Source organism: Danio rerio, chromosome 20 (assembly GCF_052040795.2).
Source record: "Danio rerio strain M-AB ecotype USA chromosome 20, GRCz13ab, whole genome shotgun sequence".
NCBI classification, from domain to species: Eukaryota; Metazoa; Chordata; class Actinopteri; order Cypriniformes; family Danionidae; genus Danio; species Danio rerio.
In genome coordinates, this window is record NC_141040.1 from 9,008,708 (window position 1) to 9,030,911 (window position 22,204).

At 36.1% G+C, this 22,204-nt stretch overlaps 2 long non-coding RNA genes across 2 annotated transcripts in view; one reads left to right on the forward strand and one right to left on the reverse strand.

The window, feature by feature from the left end:
* Positions 1-2,607, reverse strand: part of si:dkey-25c4.1 — a 37,038-nt gene extending 34,431 nt beyond the window's left edge. Inside the window, 2 exon segments of the long non-coding RNA NR_186845.2 lie at positions 1,326-1,542; positions 2,532-2,607. This is a non-coding gene — a long non-coding RNA (si:dkey-25c4.1).
* Positions 1-22,204, forward strand: part of LOC147832118 (uncharacterized) — a 70,954-nt gene that overhangs the window by 26,298 nt on the left and 22,452 nt on the right. The gene's annotated exons all lie outside the window — the stretch shown is intronic.

Below are 22,204 nucleotides of genomic sequence, written 5' to 3' on the forward strand. Positions count from 1 at the left end.
ACTGAATACAGCCTATTTTGAAAATGAATACTTTTATCAATTTCTCAGTGAATATAGGCAATGTATTTTGGTGTATTTAAACAAAACTGATTAAACAGATATATGTATTAAAATAATATTTTAGTCACCAAACATATTTAGAATTGCAAAGGCATTGAAAGAAAACACAATTCAATTCAAGTTAAATATTGCAAAAAAAAAAATGAAACCTACAAAATTTCACAAATTTTCTTTTAATATTTTTCTATAACAAATTTGGGTGTACTAGTTTGTTGTCGTAAGTTATTTCATAAGATAAGCTCCAGATTTGGCTTCAGTACTGACTAATCTAATGTTCATTCATTTATTCATTCATTCATTTTCTTTTCGGCTTAGTCCCTTTATTTAATCTGGAGTCACCACAGCGGAATCAACCGCCAACTTATTCAGCAAATGTTTTATGCGTCCAGCCGCAACCCATCACTGGGAAAGCCATACACACTCATTTGCACACACTCATACACTATGGACAATTTAGTCTACCCAATTGACCCAGCCGAGGCTCGAATCAGCAACCTTCTTGCCGTGAGGCAACAGTACTACCTACTGCGCCACTGCATTGCCATTTATCTAATGTGTATACACAAATATAATATTGTATAGCTTCTTATTAAAAATATAAATTTAAATGATAGATTTGTGATGGGTGTACTTATATATGCTGAGCGCTGTATAGTTGCCAGTGGGCTTTAATGGGTCAAGAAGTTGTTCAGATGTTGTATTTCAAAACAATAATCAAGTTTTGTCCTTAAACAGCTACTGTGTTTGGTACTACAGTAATTTCTGCACATCTCATCCAAAGTTTTTGCATCCAAAGTTTTAATTTTTTTTTATTATTTTTTTATCCAAAGTTTAGAAATAAGTTATCATGAAATAACTTTAGTGTAATTGTAAATGTAAGTAAATGTATTTTGTTTCATGTCATTACTGTCCTTGTTGTATTTGGATATTCAATTCAAAACGATTTAATGTGGTTAATTAGTAAAATTACAAAGTTTAGTTCTTTACTGGGACAATTGACCCAATGTAGTTGATTCAGTTTTTCCTACCTGTAAGTAAATTTGTTTTCCACAAATCCAAGCAAAATCTCTCTCTCTTTCTCTCTCTCTCTCTGAACCCTGCACACCCACACTTCACTGAAAGTCCTGACACAGTGCCTGCAGTGAACTCACAGCTGTGAGAACACATCCATGCATAAACTCAAGCAACTACTGCAATTCATACAGTGCACACCACCCCCATCCCCATCACAAATACACACCCCCTAAAAAGAAGATATCTCTTACCTTCACCCAAAATGCAGTCCACCCAAAAGCATCTCTCTCAGAGTACCTTCTCACACCTGAAGATTCTCGTTCCTCCACGAAATACCGATGGGACCCAGGAAAACCTGTGCCTTTCTTCTGCTGTAGTAAATGTGAGTATCCCAGATTCAGATAGGAATCCTCTCCTGCAGCAGGATCAGCCGACCGGCTCAGCAGCTCAATGAGGGAGACTACAGGACTACTGCAGAAACAGCAGCATCATCACACACACACACACACACACACACACACAAGGCCACATTACTTCTGCCTTCACTCTACCTTATTCTGTCGAGTAGCAGCACCGCTCTTTATTTGTTTTTTGTTGTTTTTTCAGTCTCATTGTAATACAGCAGAACTCTATCTCTGATGAATGGTTAGTACGGTTCCTGGCATTTTCGTAAATATGGTTTGTCAGGGCCAGAGAGCAGGATGACATTTCAGGGAAATGCAGAGTAAATAATACTATGAGATGTTGGCTGCATTTTATATGAGCCCAAATATACTAAGATCAATCAGAATGAACCGGTTCTAATCAGAATTAAACTAATTAAGCCAATATTGTGAGTCCTTTGGGATATTTGTGAATTAATCTTAATTTTCATTTTCTTTTTATATAAACAAAAATTATATTTGGTAATACTTTGGTTACCAATTCTCAATATTAACAGACTCATTCCCTGCCTATTATGATTATTTTGTTGGTTTAAAATAAGTTCCCAGTCATGGTCATTCACTGTAACAAAAATAAATAAATAAATGGTCACACTTTATTTTGATGAATTTAAGTTATATTGCATTTACATGGCAACTAATTCTCAATAGATGACTGTTAGGTTAGGGTTAGTGTCAGTTGATATGCCTTTGTAAAGTTTCTAACAGTTAAATGTCTGTTGAAGGAGCGGAATCAACAGATATTAAAGCAGACAGTCTACTAACACTCAAATGGACCATCAATACTTCCACATAATTCTTTCATGTTGCTCCAACAAATCAAGTTAACTTATCTGTTTTATATTATTTTAAGTGGATTGAACAAAAAAAAAGTTGTCCGCCCAATAACTCAATAATTGTGTTGATTCAGCTCATTTTAAATAAATAGTTTGAACAAACAGCAAAAAGTGTGGAGGAATAAGGAGCAATCAATAGAAGTAATGTCTAACATTAATTAAATAAAACAGCACTCACACAAAGTCTTTATAAAACATACTGTAGTGTGGAACATCTGCTATGGGTAAAGACAAGCACAGTCATGATGTTTAAGGCCAGATGCAACGAACACAGGACTTAATATACTAACTAGGCTAATCAAACACAAACAGGATAGCAAGGGTGAAGCACAGGTGCAACAAATGGAAAACTGAAAACAGCGGGAAGGAGAACAAAGGAATTTCATGACAGACATTACAAACATAAGGGAAAAACCGGCTGCGTTCTAAACCGCATATTCAATGTGTAAAAAGTACTTACTTTACGAGGACTAAAATAGTAGGCACTCAACAGCCAAATCTCCTGGAGTATGAATAGGATCGTACCTCATCCGCCATGTTTACATTATCATGTGACTGCTACAAGCGCAACAACCTTGTTTTCCTGACTTTGATAATTCAACGCAGATTTTAACCTTCTCATTTCTGTGCATATAATCTTATTTAATACAAGAAACCCATTACATTTACGTCATTTTTGTTATTGTAAACGATAAAACCATGTTTTTTAGAGCCTGTATAAATTGTAAGTTCTTTAATGAATTATAACAATCCTATAATAATAATATAAATAACGGGGACAGAAGCACCTTGCATCAGTAACGTGACAAATCTAGGCCAACCTAATAGTCACCTTTATTTTCAAACATACTCTATCACTTGCCTACTGCTTTTACCAAACCTAGAAGTATGCGGTTTCGAACGCAGAAGCAGAATTCTGGCACAAAATTCCTGACATTTAATAAATAAGTACAATTGACCTAAATCTATCACAACCAATGCAATTTAAGTCAAATAAATAAAAAGTGCCAATCTGCTCGATTGTAAATATGATTTTTTAAATTGATTTGTTCCAATGCTGAGACCAAAACCGTTTGTTTTTGTTAAGCTCTGAATGCAAATGGAAAAACAGACATTTAGCCCATGTCCACGGGTATTTTTATTACCTGGGTTTTCCCCACTTTCAGTTTTGAAAAAAAAAAAAATCTGTCGACATGAAAAGCTAAAATGCACTGTGCTGAGTGCACACCGAATGGGGAATTAAGCATTTTCACAAATAAATTGCATAGAAGTCATCTGAGAAAATAGGCGGATTACTTTCCTCGAATGTGAATACGTGATGCGCATGTCGCAAATGTGTGGAAGTTGCCTCATTGGCATCTCACGCATTTAGTGTAAACCAAGCCATGTTGGCCAATCAGAAAACTGGTGAAAATTGTGGTTGTAGCCTCCACATGACCACGCTGTATCCTGAGTTTCGGTAGATCTACAACCTGGTGGGAGTTTTCAGAAAGGTTCGGTTTCAGTCACACGATATAGCATTTTCATGTGGGCGAACAGTACAACTACGTCTAAAGAAAAACAGTTTTGAAACTACTCATGTTCGTGTGGATAGGGCCTTAGTCACCCCACTGACTAAATGTTTGGTTCAATTATATAATTATATGACAAAGTGGTACAAAATTTATGCCTAAAAGAAGGATCGAAATATTGATTTTGCTGCAACATTATTGACTATAAAGAGAGTTTTTTTTTACAAGTGAATGAGTCTATCCAATACTTTAATCTTATACATTTCAGGTATTTATACTAAGCAAGGCTAAGTGCTCCAGCCAGACTGGAGATTGATTTAACTATAGGTGACTTGCTAAAAAAATCTAAAAATGGTGTTATTTTAATAAAATGCATGAAGGGTTAAAAAAAAAAAGACAAAGTGTGACTTTATTAAAATAAGCCAACTAACTAAACTTAAAACACATAAGCATACACTCATTTTCACATTGAGTGGCACAGCAATAGTAAGTGTTAAAGGTGTAGTAGGTGATCTGCCAAAATGCTAACCGTTAACATAATAGCATCTAAAACCACAAAGCCACACCTCCTTTAACACAAACACGCACCTTACGCCCCCATTCACACAGGGCAGCAGCTTTAACGCTTGCACCGACAGGTCCGAAGTGCATTGTGGACCTGTCGGTGCCGCTTCAGTTGCGTTGCTCGATGCGAGACTTTCTCAACTTTTCAAGCGCCAATGGAAGCATCAGCAAGTCAGATTGCTGTATGCAAATACACCAGCTCAGACAGTAGCCGATTGCTGACTAATTCCATTGGCTGACACTGCTATGACGATCGCGTCAGCCCCAACTTCAGACATGCCCTCTGTCAAGCATTGACACTGAAGCCCCATGTGAATGGGGCGGTAGATGACAACCTACTAGATCATGTCATTCACCAGTTAGAGAACTTTATAGTTTAATACTACAATTCTGAATGAAAAAACTGTATTAAATCCAGCACGCTTTCAGTTAAGTAGCAAGCAAAACTTGTCATGATGTGCAATATTTCATGCATGCATAGATTGCTGGTCTCACTCTCTCACTCACTTTGTCCTAAAGTGACTACTGTATGCTTTGTGGTTGGACGGCGGGGTGCGGGAATTACATTTGCCTTACCCAGAATATAAAAATACATTTAGATAATTTACTTTAATCATGACTACTGGAATGTGAAGAGACTTTCAACCAAAACAGCATAAAAAAAAAAAAAGTTTCTGAAGACAATAACCTACTGCACTTGTAAAAAAATGTGTTTTTTTCTTTATCCTTATGTTATTTATTGTCATATTGATTTTTTCCTACAATAAAACTACTTCAATACAAAAATTGTTCATATGATGTGAAAAATATTAAATTAAATTGGCTCAGGAAAGCATTTGAACTGGCTAAGGGTGCTTTGAGGTGAATGCAGCAGCACAGAATTGTAATTACTGGACTATGAACTCATTTTACTAGATTAAATTGTTTATCCGAAGCAAAGAGCAGGAGGCGGTGTTGACGGAGAGCAATAATAACGCCATGCTCATCAAAACGTGAAAGAATCTGTGTCTTAAAGCAAGCGAGCAAAGCAGAAACGGATCAGACGACACCAACCCAGTTGAAGTTCATTAGACCTATCGAGCTGGAACATTAGCCTGATTAAACGATCGCTGTTTTAGGGACTCTTAGCCGAGGAAAAATACGAGAGAGCGCCACGCATCTGGAACCTGCCAAAACAAATCACTAGAGCGCCGCAGCGTCCGGTGCTTCATTAGCGGAGGATGATGAGCACGTTTAACCCGAGTCGGAAAGTAGACTCGCATATCACGTATGCCCAGACTCTCAGGTAATTACATTTCCATTCAGCCTGGCCTTTCACAGATTCCATTTTGCTTATCAAATATGTCCAAATGTGATCTGAGATCAGATTGGGATTCATAAAAGCTCATTAATTACAGCAGGCAAGATGAACCACCGAGCTGGGGTAATTGAAAACGGCTTGGGAAGGTGTGTATATGTCCATAATAAGTGAGCAATGAGAGAAACTGCACACACACACACACACACACACACAAATAAAATATCACACATATCCTGTGAGTGCATTTAGCTCTGGCTTTATACTATATTGGTTCTGGCATTAGCATTCAAGACCTGTTGGAACATTATGGTTGACTGTAAAAGATGTTCATTAATTAACAGTTTCTCATGTTTTGTAGTTCATTTGTAATTACAAAGAAAGTACATTTCTAAAAGCAGGTGGTTTGCCTAGGGTGCCATTTAAACTAGAACTGCCACTGACATGAGGCATGTAGGTTTTTAATATGGCACATTGTAAATAAATCATAAAGCTTAGAGACACAATATGAAAATGTTATATTACAAACTGCGTTTATCTACACATAATGAATGTGAGCTTGAACTACATGCCAACCAGAAAGTAGTGGATGTGGTTCTCCCATTACAGGGCGCTTTAAAACAACGGAAACTGAAGCCCTGCAGAAAAAAAAGAATCCAAAGTTATTTTACAGTATTATCCCCTTAAATATATATCTCTTATTATTTCTATAAAAATTTGGGATCCATTTTTAAACTATAACCTACCTTTTTCTACCTTGCAGACAGCAACAATAAAAAAACATATATGATACTCTGCATTTCAGTTATTTTATTCAACTGACATTGTTACCAACACATTATTTTACTTCAGCAGCATCACAACATGTGGACCAAAAAAGTTTATTTATTTGTTTTTAAAGGTTCTCAAAAATAAAGTTTCATCAAAACTTAACCAAACGACTGTAAAGTACCACATAGCCTAACTAAAATGAGAAGCTAGCATTATTTGGCTGTGTAAACTTAAAAATAGCCTGAATATATTTTTTTTACCACAGCCATAAAAATGAAAGATTAGGTAAAAAAAAAAAAAAAAAAAAAAAAAAAAAAAAAAAAAAAAATATATATATATATATATATATATATATATATATATATATATATATATATATATATATATATATATATATATATATTTTTTTTTTTTTTTTTTTTTTTTACCACAGCCATAAAATTGAAAGATTAGGTAAAATAAAATAAAATAAATAAATATATATATATATATATATATATATATATATATATATATATATATATATATATATATATATATATATATATATGTATATATATATATATATATATATATATATATATATATATATATATATATATATATATTTTTTTTTTTTTTTTTTTTTTCAAATTGTTCAGTTGGTGGAGGTAAATAAAATAAAGACAAACTAATTTAGCTATGCTGTTTAAACTTAAAACAAAAACAGCCTGAATATTTTACCTTGCATGGCTAATAAAACTTAACATGAGGACTACATATTTTTATTCAAAAAGATCAGTCAGTCTACATGCTTCAATGAGTATGTCTGATAATATTTTTTTTCTTCTGGAGAAAGTATTATTTGTTTTATTTCGGCTAGAATAAAAACTGTTCTTGCAAATTTTTTTTTCACCTTTTTAAGGTCAATATTAATAGCCCCTTTAAGCCATTTTTTTTCGACTATCTACAGAACAAACTATTGCTATACTATAAATTGCCTAATTACCCTAACCTGCCTAGTTAACCTAAATGTCACTTTAAGCTGTATAGAAGTGTCTTGAAAAATATCTAGTAAACTATTATTTATTGTCATCATGGCAAATATAAAATAAATCAGTTTTGAGTTATTTAAACTATTATGTTTAGAAATGTGCTGAAAAATCTTCTCTTCATTAAACAGAAATTGGGGGAAAAAATAACAGGGTGGCTAATAATTCAGGGGGGCAAATAATTCTAACTTCAACTGTATGTACTTTTTTAATTATATGTCTTAGTTGTGAGCGATTAGATTCAACTTTGTCATCTAGCAAAGTATGAATAGAAATGCAGTTAGCATCTAACCAGTAGTGCAAATTAAAAGATACATAAATAAACATAAAATATTAAATGTGCATATTATCTTTATGGCATATAGTGAACATAGGCTCATTCTGAAAGCATAGCCCTATATACATTTCTAGAGGTTGTGAATTATGTAGCCAGAAGTACGTATGGCTGCATTTCATGTTTAAAAAGAATGCTACGGGGTCGTATGATATCGTTCCTTTTCGTGCTTACCAGCTGATCACTTACCTCCATATGGACAGCTTTCCTGCTGTTACCAGTTTGCCCAGTTTGTTCGCCATGTACTTTGGCGGACTTGAGACGAAGAGAGTAGTTCAACATGACAACGGACTTTGAGTCTAATGAATAACAGTTCCAAAAAGCAGGTAAAACCATAACAGTAAACAAGTAAATAACAGGGTGAGAATGTGGTAAAATCTGAAAACGTGGTAAAAATCAGGCGAGGGGTTTTCTCTTTTTGGATTGCTTTTGGAAACTGATGGTTGGGTTTAGGGAAGTGGGTGCGCAGGTCAGTCGGTGCTACTGAAAACTCTATTGGTTTGGTTTAGGGAAGGAGAAGGGTGGGTCAGTTAGTCAGTCGATAGCAGCCTCTGGTGAATTTCTGCGAGAACAACGGGTGCGAATGGAACTTGTGAGAAAAAAATTTGAGATCTGAAAAAGCATAGTAAAGTAAGTAGCATGTGTTTATACGGTATATGGCCACTGACCAGTGTAAAAGGCATCAGGAAAAACAAATAGCAAATATCAGACAAAAATGAATAATACAGACATTAATGATATAGCCATTCTTTATTTTAATTTAAAATGTTGCAATAGAATTCCATTGTGAATTCACTGTCATAATACTTATAGGAATATGCTCAAATAGGGCATCACAGGCTCATTGTAACAAGTAATTCAGCCTATGTTTTTGTGAAACAGCAAAAGCATATACTTCAACATACATTTGACTGCAGTTCCTTGTTAAATGAACATTACAGAGTTTGCAAAACACCAAATAAATCCAATAAACACCACTATGTAACTTAACAATGATTTGTAGTTGAATATGTTTGCGTCACCTCTCTATCTTAACAAAAGAGATTAAAGTATTGCAAAATCAAGGTAAAACTACGTGGCCTCTGTGCACTTTTCTCTTATGTTTGCTTTCGAAAAACGACTTTTTGGGTATAAGAAAGGGTTAAGATCAGTGGTTCACCGATCTAGGTGATCTGTTCAAATCTGTATGTAAAGTACAAGAGTAATGTGTATTTGAAACATAAAAATAAAAAGCACCGCAAGTAACACATTTCAGATAGTGGATTTGTCATTGGAAACATGCAATGAAATGTACCTGGAGCTTTGTATTTTTACTTGTTCCAAATAAATGTAGACTGAGGCACATTTTTCTAATAATCCTGGGTTGAAATCGTGATGAGTGTGGTAGAAATAGTGATTTGAGTGTCTAATCCAGTCATTAATATTGTTATTTTGCTTGATTTTAATACAAGTTTTGAGAAGTCTGTCTCTGCATGCTTTTTCCTCATCTTTCAGCTATTTGTATCACTGGCACAGATTTTTTTATTTTTTTTATTTTTCTGGTTTACTTCTTGCCTCTGTGACAGACGATTTATCATGTGTCCACAAACACCAATTTTCCAGTCCAGCCCTCACTCAAGGTGTCCCCCTGCATTATTCCTTTACTTTTCATAATCAACATGCTTCCCAGTGGTCAAAACATCTGTTGCCGTCTTGGTTATTGTCATTATGTTGATGACACACAGATTTATTTTACTCAAAAGTCCAGCTGAGATTGATGGGGCTTTTTGTGAACAGTCTTATTTGGCATCACATTTGAGCAATCTATCACTTTCACTGCACCACATCAGCTCCTATATTATGCTCCATCTCTATAACTGCACATTTCTCTGTGTATACAATGTATGTGTACAAATATCTGTTATATGACTGTCAACACAGTGGCTCAGTGGTTAGCACTGTTGCCACACAGCATTAAGGTCGTTGGTTCAAGCTTCAGCTGGGTCAGTTGGTATTTCTGTGTGGAGTTTGCATGTTCTCCCCTTGTTTGCAATGGTTTCCTCCAGGTGCTCCAATTTCCCCCACTGACCAAAGACATGGTATATGAAAATTGGTTGAGCTAAATTGGCCATAGTGTATGTGTGTGGATTAATGTGTATATACTGTAGATGTTTCCCAGTACTGGGTTGCAGCTGGAACGGCATCCACTGTGTAAAACATATGCTGGATAAGTTTTCGGTTAATTAAAAATAATTCATAATTAATAATAATGGCTCTGGCGACCCCTGATAAATAAAGGGACTAAGACAATTGAATGAAAAACTATTTTTAACAGAAATCATTTTCAGATCTGTTTATTTGTACTTTTGAATAGCACTATATACAGTTCAAAAGCTATTGATGTTGAAAATTAAACTGAAATTTAACAAAGTGACATTTATTGAAGTTTTTCTTTAGTTTAAAGCAATAATATATATATAAAAAAAAATGTATACCATAAAAATACTTTTCTTTTCGACTTAATCCCTTTATTAATCTGGGGTCGCCACAGTGGAATGAACTGCCAACTTGTCCAGCACTTTTCTTTTTTTTTACACAGCAGATGCCCTTCCAGCTGCAACCCATCTCTGGGAAACATCAATACACACTCACCCACACTCATACAGTACGGACAATTTAGGCTACTCAATTCACCTGTACCGCATGTCTTTAGACTGTAGGGGTAACCGGAGCACCGGGAGGAAACCCAAGCAAATGCAGGGAGAACATGCAAACTCCTCACAGAAGTGCCAACTGACCTAGCCGAGGCTCAAACTAGCGACCTTCTTGCTGTGAGGTGACAGCACTACCTACTGCGCCTCTGCGTCACCATAAAAATACTTAATGCAATAAATAATGTGTTGGTCATGCAAATCACAGTACCAAAAGAATTTTTTAAATGTCATTTAACTTTTTAATCAATCAAAAAAATATTTAAACATCAAGCTTTGTGTCAAACCCATCAGCGTTTTAATTAAATGCAAATATTTGTATTCACACTACACTGGATGTTGAAAGTAAGCTGTAGGCTCTTTCACAACATTAAATATAATTGTAACTAACAATTCTTCTGTAAAGATTAATGTTTTTGTTGTTGTTGTTGTTGTTGTTTTGTTTTGTTTTTTTCACCTGCAGTCACTACTGGAAAATTACTGTTAAGAGATCATGTGTGAACAGGATATAGATACATAATTCAATTCATGTTTATTTATATAGGGCTTTTTACAATAATTATCCTTTTAAAGCAGCTTTACAAAAGGTATGCATTATTGCTTTACAATCATTCATTTATTTTTTTATTTTTCTTTTCAGCTTAGTCCCTTTAATACTCTGGGGTCGCCACAGCGGAATGAACTGCCAACTTATGCAGTATATGTTTTATGCAGCGGTGTATGGCAACATCCATGAACACTCATTCACACTTATACACTACAGACAATTTAGCCTACCCAATACACCTATACCACATGTTTTTTGGACTGTGGGGGAAACAGAATCACCCGGAGGAAACACAAGCGAACACTGGGAGAACATGCAAACTCCATGCAGAAATGCCAACTGACCCAGCTGAGGCTCAAACCAGTGACCTTCTTGCTGTGAGGGGAACGTGCTACCCATTGTTCCACCGTGCAGCCCTGTATTATAATCAAATTAATTTAAATTTACAATTAAATATAAGTAATTATATACAGACATAGTTAACCTGCAATTTTATACAAATATACAGGTGAATTGGGTAGGCTAAATTGTCTGTAGTGAATGAATGTGAATGAGTGTGTATGGATGTTTCTCAGAGATGGGATGCAGCTGGAAAGGCCTTCGCTGTGTAAAACACATGCTGGATAAGTTGGCGGTTCATTCTGCTGTGGTTACCCCAGATTAATAAAAAGGGACTAAGCCGTAAAGAATATATATTAAAGGGTCACGAAACACCAAAACACATTTTTTGAGCTGTTGACAGTCATATATGTGTCCCACACTGCTAAAAACACTATTAGAACACCTATATTTCACTAAAAAGTGTAAATTGGTTGTTTTTGCGTTATTTCAAGCAAATTCGTACTTCCGGTTTGAAACAAATTTTTGAAGCTGCGTCACGGCCATTTAATGCATGAGTAAGGCTTGGTTCAAACCAATCAGCGCGCTCTATTGTGCAACTTCATTAATATTCATTACTGTCATAGTGTTTAGACGACAGAGACGCCACGTTGTGTTGGCAAAACAAGCGTGAAGTGTTGCTTTTATAGTTTGCTGCAGTCAAGTTTTGTTTTCATATTCTCTCTGTGAGAGCTCAGACTCACGTGTGGATTAACAGTGTATCTAAGGAGGAACATTGTTTACCTGAGAGCTGTTCTCATCTGCAAACGCTGAGATCTGGATTGGCTTGTAGTCTCCTCTTAATAAAGACGCGGCTCTAGTTGTGGTGATTGTCCTGTCTCTACAGATATGGTAAGTGAGCGACCAGTGCTCTTTGTTTATTCAGTTTGTTCTTATCGAACAAACTATTGCACTGAGTGTAAACATGTTAGCACTACAACCAAACTTTAACCTCGTGTAGGATTTTCACCGCATTTTGTGACCGGAATAACACACGCGGCTTTCCAGGAAATGTGGAGGGTTTTTTTCTCATTCGCCGTGCGGTATCAAACATTGCATGAAAAATACACTTAGAGCAGTTCCTTGAATCAAATATCTTGTTTGTCGCGAGGGACATGAATGAATTCCCTGAATGAAAGAGCCAAACTGCAGTTAAAGTCTACCATTTAATAATTTGGCAAATAATTCGACTACAGATGTCCATGTAAACACAGTCACTTTCTCCCCTGTGTTTGTGTGTGTGTGTGTGTGTGTGTGTGTGTGTGTGTGTGTGTGTGTGTGTGTGTGTGTGTGTGTGTGTGTGTGTGTGTGTGTGTGAGTGTTTTGACTCTGAAACTCAGTGCGCCCAAATAGAAACTCCCACACCATCCTACTTTAGTTCCTCCGACACTCCCCCCTAAACAGAGCTGGACACGCCCACTTTTCAGACTTTTTCCAAAGTAGAGGTGTGAAAACACCCTGCTGAAACGAGGGGATTTCATGGCCCTTTAAATATATAAGCCTTCCATTGATGTGTGATTTGTTTGGATAAGATAAAAATTTGGCTGAGATACAACTATATAAAAATCAGAATTCTTATTGTTTTACAAAATCGAAACACTGAGAAAATTACCTTTAAAGTTGCCCTAATTAAGATCAACAATGCATGAAATTAACCAGTTATATTGTGGTTATTTACTTACACTTTGCAAAATTGTGCATGGCCCGGTCTCTTAAAGGGACATGAAACCCCCCGTTTCAGCAGGATGGTAAATAAATGCCATTTTGTTTATGGTTTGTATGAGTGCAACACTAATTCTTGCTTCCCTATATGGAATGACAATACAGATACTTCCAACTGCAGGTATGGAAAGATGCATCCTCTCACACAGAGGCAGAACATACACTCTCGTTTCAGTCTGCTGCTGTCCGTTTGGTGTGTTTATGCACAGCTTTTTGGTCTTGACTGGAGAAGGCACTGTTGACATGAGGTGACAACACAGCATTAAAGAACTAATGGTGAAAAAAAATCCAAGTAGCAAAAAATTCTGGCTCAGATTTGGCAAAAAGCTGGCACAGCAGAAGCTGGCATTCATCTGGCAATGGCATACAGTGTGGGCCAAACATGGCTCGGGTTTGGCAGTGGTGGCACCGTCGTTAAGGCGGCACACAAGATTTGAGCCAGATGTAAAATGTAGTATTTGGCCCAGATGTAAAAAAAAAAATGTATATGTGGGCCACGTAAGTTTGTCTGTCTCGACCCACGTTTAAAACACATACAATAATTTTTGAGTACAGAAAAACATTCTACCAATCAGGTCGCTTTGAGAAAAAGCACATTCATAGTGTCCCTAAAGTGCAATGCTTCATGGGTTTGTCAGTTTCATTGCAATCGTGACAAACCAACCTATCTGGCCTAGTTCAGGCCCAATTATGAGTTATTAACTTGGCTCTGACTTGACCCAGGCTGTTTCTCAGTACGCATTCATTAGCGGTCTTGTGTCTTCGTGTTCCCGTGTAACGTAATCATCAGCTGCCAAAGTTCGATTCCAATACTCAAGAAAGCAAGAACGGAGGATGCGAGAAACTTCCCGAATGTGTTTTATCGAGGACGCACTGATGCAGACTTGAGCACCGATCTCGCTCTAGAAGTCCCAGAAGTCATTGCGACTGGAGGTGGGAAGCGCTGTGTTTTATTTAGATTTATTAGTAAAGTTCAGAGATGTAACTTATTTATCTCAGGAGTTTCCCTAAATGAAACGGTGAATATAAACATTACCATGGACATCTTAATAAAGGAATGTACACATTAAGGGTGTTTGTTTGCTAAAATTCGTATAAAAATCTATTTTATTTGCATTGTGCAATTTATTTAATATTAATATTATTTATTTAATATTAATGCTTTTATGCAAAGTATATATTTTGAAAAGGGGGAAACAGAAAATCATTGTATGAAAGCTGTAATGTTTAAATAATATTCCATCAAAAATATGTGAAGGTCATGTGACCATATGGAAGAACGCAGCATCTCATTTCTCACAGGACACGTTCTCTGTTCTTACGGTCTCCCGAGTTTGTTCTTCTGAGGACACCTGACAAGATTGACCTCCACAAGAACATAAGACCGTTCTTTGCGTTTTTGGAATTGAGAAACAGCCCCGGGTATGGTCCATGTTTGGCCCTTGTCTCGGAGCCAGACTTGGTCCAGTCATGTACTGTAGTTCACTGTAGCATGTGGGATTTTGCAATGAAAGTGTGTGTCTTTTATTATAGATTTATAGATTAAGACCACAGTATGTTCTTGTTATGCTATTTCCAGCAGGAAAAAATATCTTCTCTAAACTCAAATATTTTCAACAATCACCAGATCCCAATCCAAAAGAGCACAATTGGCATGTGGAGGAACAGGAAATTCACATCACTGTTGTCATTTCAATATGAACCATAATCTCTAAATATGCTTGTTGCACCTTGTTGAATCAATGTAATGAAGAAATAGGGTAGTTCTGAAGGCAAAACTGTAGCTACTACAGTTACTCTTATATGTTTGTACTGAGCACTATAATAAATTGTTTATAAACAATATGCACTGTATTGTCGTTGTGTATTTGGTCAGCAGCACACATTTTTTTAGGAATGGGTCTGTCATGGCAAAGCAGCTGGGGTTTTTGGAGGTTAAATGGAGTCAGCCATTTCTGCTGATGAAGCCAAACTGAAAGCCTGCAGCTTCCTTTAAACAAAGAGCATGTGTTAGGAGGGGAAAAAAAGAGAGTAACAAATACACTTTTTACTAGGAGCTACAGGCAATATTTTGTTCAGCATATGTAATTAAATTACGCTGGTGTGTTCAGTAAAAGCTATGCTCTAGGAACAGTGATTCTCATAAAAATTCTCATTTTGATTTCCAACAGATGCAGCTTTAACAGAATTTCATATTCATTTAAGCTGACACATGCCTATTAATACGATTCTGAATATGACTACTTTTAAAATGCATTCACTTTCAAATACATATTTTTATATTACATTTTATTCATTCATTCATTCATTTTCCTTCAGCTTAGTCAGTTATTTACCAAGGGTCACCACAGCAGAATGAACCGCCAACTTATCCAGCATATGTTTTCCACAGCAGATGCCCTTCCAGCTGCAACCCAGCACTCTCGCCTTCACACGCATACGCTACAGACAATTTAGCTTATTCAATTCACCTATAGTGCATGTCTTTGGACTGTGGGGAAATCAGATGGAAGAGGAAACCCATGCGAACACGGGGAGAACTTACAAACTCCACACAGGAATGTCAATTAACCCAGCTGGAAATCGAACTAATGACCTTCTTGCTGTAAGGAGCCAGTGCAAACCACTGAGCCACCATGCCACCTCAAATTACATTTTAATGCATAAATATATAGTTTATAAAAATAAGAAACATGCAATTATAAATGCTATATAAATTGTTTTACTATGTAGAGCAATGCTAAGATGAAAAAAATAAAATTAGTAAATAAACTTTAGTTATATATTGAAATTGTGGCGATGCTGTGGCGCAGTAGGTAGTGCTGTCGCCTCACTGCAAGAAGGTTGCTAGTTTGAACCTCGGCTGAGTCAGTTGGGGATTCTGTGTGGAGTTTGCATGTTCTCTCTGTGTTCCTCTGGGTGCTCCAGCTTCCCCCACAGTCCAGAGACATGCGGTACAGGCGAATTGGGTAGGTTAAACTGTCCATGTAATGTATGAGTGTGAATGAGTGTGTGTGTGGATGTTTAACCAGAGATGGGTTGTGGCTGGAAGGGCATCCACGACGTAAAAACGTGCCAGATAAGTTGGCGGTTCATTCGGCTGTGGCGACCCTGGATTAACAAAGGGACTAAGCCGAAAAGAAAATGAATGAACGAATGAAATTGTCACATCTCTGGCTTGTTTCTGCTCACCCAATCATCATTCGCCTTCACAAACCACCACCATCCAATCCTGAACTCTCATCAGCCTTCTAATTGTTTGCACCTGTTTCCCATCACCCAAGGACACAATATAAACCTAACCTTCTCCTCTCAGTCTTCGGCTGGTATTGAAGTCGGATGGTTGTCCTCATCTTCGCCACTTCATCTTCTCCTCGGCTTCCATAGATGTTCATTATGAGTCTTTGAGTCTTTCATACTGAGTGAATATTCTTTTTCTGGTATTTACTAGAAGATCTGCTATCATTCTGATGAACTGTGTGCTTGTATACTCATCCACGGATGTTCATTACATGCCTTCTGATCCACACCGATTAAAGAAGCGTGCTTACACTGTTTACCAGAAGATCGGCTATCTACTAGATGAACTGTGTGTCTGTATACTCGCCTGCTGATGCCGAACGAGCGAACTATATGTGAACATCGATAACATCTGATGTTCACACTAACTGTGCTGTTAAAGAAGATAGCTACAGCATTAACACCATCCCTTTGATTTCCCCAATATAATTAATAACTTTGTTTTGAATAAAACTGTGAAAAAATAACCTTCCTTGTCTACCAGCGTGACAGGAATTGTGTACATCCTTGACATTTCAATTCTGTTTTAAAATGTTTTATTGATGTTACTTTCTTTGATGGGTAAATACATAAACACATAGATAAATATAGTAACGTTATAACTGAAATAAAATGAAACTATCAAATACATGCACTACAGAATGTAGTAAGTCATATAATGATTTTTTCAACCCAGTTTTTTTTTTTTTTTTTTTGGTTCAGATTATTATTTGTAAACTTAACAATTGATATTACTGAACAAAAAGCATATCATATTACTGCATTAAATAAATGTAATACATTTACTCAATTAATCATGGAATGTTGCAAAAAATGCCAATAAAAGATTGTAAAATTATCAATTTTTAAATGTAATAATTCACATTACAAATGTAATGTATAACAGTAAATGAGTCATTTTATGTATGTGCATTTATGCATTTGAACTGATACAGTTTCATGCGAATTTTGGACACCTCTGATTATTTTTATAATTGCAAGTCATTGCCTGCTGGGCTCTCAAATCAGCAGTTTCATCTGGATAATTTTTATACCCTACACTGTAAAAAAAAAACTGTAATGTAATTTTTTTTTTTTTTCCCCGGCACCTAGGGTGCCAAAAAAAAATAAAAAATATAACATCTGCTAAAATACAGAAATTTACCGTAAGATAACAGAAGTTATTTTTTCTTTTTTTAAATATTTCCCAATTTATGTTTAACAGAGCAAGGAAATTTTCACTTTTATTTCTTTATTTATTTTTTACGTTAAATCCAACTGTTAATTTTACAGATTTTTATTCTTTTTTACAGTGTATGGAAAAAGCAGCGTCTCTTCCATTGAGCTGTCTTTGTAAAGAGCGCTGAACTGTGGGACGATGTACAGGGACATTATTTGCTGCAAGATGTTCCTGGAGGTTTTTGGAGGTGGTCTGTGGTTTGTCTGTGACCATATCAACCATTCATTGCCTTTGCCTTGCAGATATTTTCCTTGGTCTAGCACATCTTTCCTTTCCAAGGACTGTTCCTGTGGCCTTCCATTTTCTTACTATATTTCAGACTGTAGAGACAGAGACTTCAAACCTTTGTGATCGCTTTTTGCACCCTTCTCCTAATTCTTGATCGTGAATTATCCTAGTTTTATCCTTTTGAGGTTTTCGTGTTGCTTCTTTCTGGTTCAAAATATGGAGTAGCACATATAGCAATCAGCCATCTTAAATAAACTTTTTCTTGATTGGTTGCACCTCTGTTAGGATTTTTAAGGTGCACAGAGTCACTCAATCAGTTTCATGTTGTAATCAATCAGCATTGAGTGAGTACACAGAAGAGAGGGTGCTCAAACTTTTGCATAGCCTATTGTTCAGTTTCAATTTAATTTCACACTTCTCGATACTGCTACACTATATCATTTCTGTCTGACAAACATGACATTATCTAGCTTTCTCTTGAATCTGAACGGCATTTTATGTGATCTTTCATCATCAAGAGCACATAATCATGCAGCCACTGAGGGGTGCCCAAATTTTTGCATAAGACTGTATGTATTAGTATTGTATGAATCTATTAGAATTTATCAAATATATAACCTCTTATTAATTACACTAAAAGTCGCAAAAAATAAAACATTTTTTTTAAATGTAGCATATTTATTTATTTATTTTATTGTAACATGGAAATAACCACCTGAGATTGAGCTGAAATATTTAATTTTGTTTAAATATGGTCAAGTCTTATTTTATCTTCTGCAAGTGTGATCAAGAAAAAAAAAAAAGAAAAAAAGAGCACAGCGCTGTGATCCACACTGCAGCTCTTATTCTCCAATACACCGGTGCATGCTTGAATGAGCCAAATGTCCTTTTTTTGCTTTTGTTTGGTATTTTGTAAGGCAAAATCTTGCACGCATGTAAGCAACCCTTATGCTATTAATTTCAATTCCCCTGAGGCGTGAAGGTACATCACAAATGTACACACTGAACACACACACACACACACACATCTCATCTGCGGAGGTTAAAGGGTTGCCACAGCTCCTCTTGCAAAGACGGATGGGCTTTTCAAAGATGAGACTTACCATCCTTCATCCCTCTCTTCCTCCCATCTCTCCCTCTTTCCTCAGCCATCCCTCCATCCAAAAGGTAAATCAATATAAATTACACTCCTCTGTAATGCCGGTCTGCTCCCCTCTCTGAGGCAGAAGACACATAAATTAAACTGTAGGCCAGAAAAAAACAGCTAATCAAAGAATGAGATGGAGAGAGAGAAAGACTGTGTTCGTTGCAAACACACAAACTACACAACCTGCATCCATAACCATGAAGATCAAAATATAAGGCTGTGTTTGTGACATATAGAGCTCACTTTTGGAAATACGGCAGAGTACAGGCTGTATAATAACAACATATATATCACTCAAGCATCATGCATGTCTGTATGATATAAAAGATCATACCAGAATAACTTGACTGCTGTGTAATGCATGCTGTTTCTACATCTGGTGAATATACATTTGTATTGTCTCGGTCAGATGCTAATTTTATTGAAGGGGAGAATTTAAGGAAACCATGCGACATGATTTACTAACATTTGTGCTCCTGAAATGGTGGATGTTTTGGTTAAAAAAAAAATAAATAAATGTTTAAATGGCTGCAGTTTTTCAGATTTTTTGCCACATGTATTTGTTTGGAACGGCAGAGGAAATAACATAAGTATAAAAACAACAAATTGCCAAACAGTTGGTATTGTCCGAACACACAGTTTTCCCAAATATGTTATATTTAATTTGCTTTAGAGATTAAAAGACAGACAACTAAGGTGAGTCAGGGATGGGCAAAAATACATTGAAATGTATTTAAAAATAAAATACCAAATACCTTAATTTTAGGTGTATCAAATTAAACGACAAAATACAGCAGCCACAACGTGTATCCAAATAAAATACAGTATTTTATATTTTAAAAAATACTACAAAAGAGTATGACATTTCTTTGCAAATCTTCCATAACATATAGGGCTGCAACGGTTCAATCTAGCCTGATCTCACGAGGAAACGTAAGTATTTTACATTTTGTCAGTTTAGTGGCTAATTCGTACGAATTTTTACGAGTTCAGTCGTACGAAAATGTACGATTTTAAAAAGGAGGTGTGGCACACAACCCCACTCCTAACCCCAACCGTCATTGGGTGATGAGCAAATCGTACTAAATTGTACGAATTAGATCACACGAATTCATACAAATTAGCCACTAAATCAAAAAGTTACGAATTACTGTGAGATTGCGTTGTTCAATCTACTCATGGTTTGGTATGTATTTCAGTTTTCGGGTCACGGTATCGGTACAGTACGGTTTGTGCTATGCTTAAGAAAAAAATCCCTACAGAACAATTCAAAGAACAATAAACAATTATTGGGTAGCAAACACCTGACAATGCAACAGCTTCACACATATGACTGTAGATTTGCATATTCTCGCATTAATTAAATAAAAGTAGGGCATTTCGAAAATCGTATGTTCAAATAAATTCATTCATTCATTTTCTTGTCAGCTTAGTCCCTTTATTAATCCGGAATCAACCGCCAACTTATTCAGCCTATATTTAGCCTACCCAATTCACCTGTATCGCATGTCTTTGGACTGTGGGGGAAAACGGAGCACTCGGAGGAAACCCACGCGAATGCAGGGAGAACATGCAAACTCCACACAGAAACTCCAACTGAGCCGAGGATCGAGCCAGCGACCCAGCGACCTTCTTGCTGTGAGGTGAACGTGCTACCCACTGCGATACTGCGTCACCTGTTCAAATAAATTGCTTAAGAAAACAATCTTAATTTCCCCTTTTCTATTTTACATCTTGACTTAACAATCTTAACCAATTATGGAGATAATAATTGTATTTATGTTAACACATCTTAATAATTGAGCACTTTTAAAGTATTGATTACCTCTGTTTACATTATGATTGCATAACCAAGGTAAACAACACATTTTTATTTGTGATTTCTTTGTGATTTTATTATGATTCCAGAGAGCTCTGTGTGACTAATCAGCACCATTGTAGTGAATGAAACTTGACCAAAGAGTCAGTCGAGAAGAAAACCGTTCTTAGCAGACAGCGGGTAATGCACACACAATGACACATGAGGAAACGAAATGTCATCTACAGATTTACTTATTAAAAGGTGATAAGACAGGTCTTTGCACATGCAATGAGCGTGAAAGGTAATCGGAAGCGTGCAAAGACAGAACTGTTTTGTTGCAGTTGTTTTTATCACCAAACCAATATTAATAATGCATATTCTGAACCGCAGATCACAAGGCGCACGGAAATGTGAGTGGACAATGGTACAATACTTTTTTTTTTCTATTAGATCAATACCTTCCCTATTAAACTGACTTAGTGAAGTAAACTATGTTTGAAATAGCAAATGTGGCCAGTAAAACTGCCATCATCTCTGTACATTGATTACTCAACCTCTTAATGTTTTAAAATGGTGTTACAGTAAACAGAGACAGTTGAAAGTATCGTACACCAGGCGCGCACATTTGCATGACATTTAAAATAAAACTATTCAGATGTCGCTCTGTGGTGCGGCAGAAATATGAACAGTTTCCTGAGTCGTGGCTGGGTGCTGCGGACAGCCGCCGACCCACTAATCAACTACTGGCATTTGAAACAGCAAATGAAGTATTGTAGGAATCGTCAGTGTAGGACGACAAACATTTGGCATCAGCAATCCATCCAAAACTACTATTATATGTACAGCTCTTTTACTATTATGTACTCTATATCTCTTAGGACTTTTTCAATTCTTCTTTAAATGGAAGAGTCAATAACATCCAAAGCACCACTCAGAGGGTGCATTTATATAATGTCTTGATGTAGATTTCTTGCAAAGTATTTTACAGTATTTTAAAAATACACAAATTTTGATACAAAATATTAAGCCATTTTCACTATCAAATACAAATTACAATTATTTTGGCTTTAAAATACTTGTATCATACATACTACCCATCTCTTACTCGCCACGTAATACCAGTACGATTTTAGTTCCCTCAGGCAATATGTAATCTCTTTTCATTGCTCCTGAACAGAAACAGTTGTTACAATCCTATGTTTGTCTTGTCTTATCTGTTTTTTTTTTCTTGTTCCTGTTTTGCTTAGAACACATCCAATTGGCCACTTCCAGCTTGCTTGATCCTGATTGGCCCACAGTGTTTTAAAAAGC